Below are 2,500 nucleotides of genomic sequence, written 5' to 3'. Positions count from 1 at the left end.
CCTGCGCTGTCGAGCCCGCGAGGGCTGTCTCCGCGGCAGGCCCCCCCTGAACGGGGCACGACAGGCCACCGCGCTGGCTCGTCCAGCGTCGACAGTCCCTCGTCCAGGTTTCAGATCGCGCCAAGTCGAACCCATGACCTGCTCAAGCCATCGTGCGCTGCCGAATTCGCATCTGCGTGTAGGCTGCCATTCCACGCGGCAGCCCCTGTTTTCGTCAGCGTGCCCCCCTGACGAATTTTCCTGCCTGGCCCAGTCCAGCGTCCAGCCCCTGTTCGTCGAAAAATCTGCGCTGCCGATTTTCCACGCGGCAGCCCCTCTTTTCGTCAGCGTGCCCCCCTGACGAATTTTCCTGCCTGGCCCGGCCAGTCCAGCCCCTGTTCGTCGAAAAATCTGCGCTGCCGATTTTCCACGCGGCAGCCCCTCTTTTCGTCAGCGTGCCCCCCTGACGAATTTTCCTGCCTGGCCCGGCCGGTCCAGCATCCAGCCCCTGTTCGTCGAAAAATCTGCGCTGCCGATTTTCCACGCGGCAGCCCCTGTTTTCCTCAGCGTGCCCCCCTGACGAATGTTCGTCGAAAAATCTGCGCTGCCGATTTTCCACGCGGCAGCCCCTCTTTTCGTCAGCGTGCCCCCCTGACGAATGTTCGTCGAAAAATCTGCGCTGCCGATTTTCCACGCGGCAGCCCCTCTTTTCGTCAGCGTGCCCCCTGACGAATTTTCCTGCCTGGCCCAGTCCAGCGTCCAGCCCCTGTTCGTCGAAAAATCTGCGCTGCCGATTTTCCACGCGGCAGCCCCTCTTTTCGTCAGCGTGCCCCCCTGACGAATTTTCCTGCCTGGCCCGGCCAGTCCAGCCCCTGTTCGTCGAAAAATCTGCGCTGCCGATTTTCCACGCGGCAGCCCCTCTTTTCGTCAGCGTGCCCCCCTGACGAATTTTCCTGCCTGGCCCGGCCGGTCCAGCATCCAGCCCCTGTTCGTCGAAAAATCTGCGCTGCCGATTTTCCACGCGGCAGCCCCTGTTTTCCTCAGCGTGCCCCCCTGACGAATGTTCGTCGAAAAATCTGCGCTGCCGATTTTCCACGCGGCAGCCCCTCTTTTCGTCAGCGTGCCCCCCTGACGAATGTTCGTCGAAAAATCTGCGCTGCCGATTTTCCACGCGGCAGCCCCTCTTTTCGTCAGCGTGCCCCCTGACGAATTTTCCTGCCTGGCCCAGTCCAGCGTCCAGCCCCTGTTCGTCGAAAAATCTGCGCTGCCGATTTTCCACGCGGCAGCCCCTCTTTTCGTCAGCGTGCCCCCCTGACGAATTTTCCTGCCTGGCCCGGCCGGTCCAGCATCCAGCCCCTGTTCGTCGAAAAATCTGCGCTGCCGATTTTCCACTCCGCAGCCCCTGTTTTCGTCAGCGTGCCCCCCTGACGAATTTTCCTGCCTGGCCCGGCCAGTCCAGCGCCCAGCCCCTGTTCGTCGAAAAATCTGCGCTGCCGATTTTCCCCGACGAACCTGCAGCTGCACAAATCCGCGCTGCCACTGCCCCATTGTCTGGACCAACAGTCTTTTCCATCAAGCCCTGGACTATAAATCGTCCAGACTCATCGCCAGCACCCGCTGCCGATTCTGCCGACTTTGCCGATTTCGTCGGCGCTGCCGATTCCAACACTGCCCGCCGTGCCTGAACCAGCGCTGTTTCGTCAGCGTGTCCCCTTGACGAATTTCCCTGCCTGGCCTGGACAGTCCATCTTCCAGCCCATGTTCATCGAAAAATCTGCGCTGCCGATTTCCCCGACGAACCTGCAGCTGCACAAATCTGTGCTGCCGATTTCCCCCCCTGTCGGCATGGCTGCCGCTGCCCCGATGTCCAGACCAACAGTCTTTTTTGTCGACTTTGCCGATTTTGTCCGCGCTGCCGATTCCAACACTACCCCCTGCATCCAAACCAGCATTGTTTCGTCAGCTCTTCCCCTGACGATTTTAGCCCTGTAACAAACAGTAGGCCTCCAATCCCGCCAACGGGAGCCAAGTTGATAGGGAAGAGAATTGAATGACGCGCCTGGTCCTCGCACCCCGCCACCCGAGGGGCCTTTTTCCCGGCAGCCTCTGAAAAACTCTAGCTTTCACGGTCCTCGCCGCCCCTCACCACCATGGCAGGCCTCTAATCCCACCCATCAGCAGTTGTAGCCGATAGGGCAGTGATTTGAATGACGCGTCGCGGGCCTCCGGGTCATCTCACCCGGCCATTAATTGGAGCGTTTTTGGCTGGCCGAGGATGGGGGGATGGATCTCTTCTTCCGAAAAAGCAAACAGTACATCGGGAGTTATGTTGACGGGGCATGGAATTGAATGACCCGTCGCGGGCCGCCGGGTCATCTCACCCGGCCATCCCGGGGAGCGTTTTTCCCGGCAGCATCGGGGAAACTCTTGCTTTCACTGCCCGCTGCCCAAGTCCCCACTCGAATCGGCCCCCCGCGCCAACAAGCCAACGCTGCCGAATCGGCAGACACTGCTGCCGAAT

The sequence above is a fragment of the Populus nigra genome, chromosome 2 (genome assembly GCF_951802175.1).
Source record: "Populus nigra chromosome 2, ddPopNigr1.1, whole genome shotgun sequence".
NCBI lineage: Eukaryota > Viridiplantae > Streptophyta > Magnoliopsida > Malpighiales > Salicaceae > Populus > Populus nigra.
Note: the sequence above shows the minus strand (reverse complement) of the source record.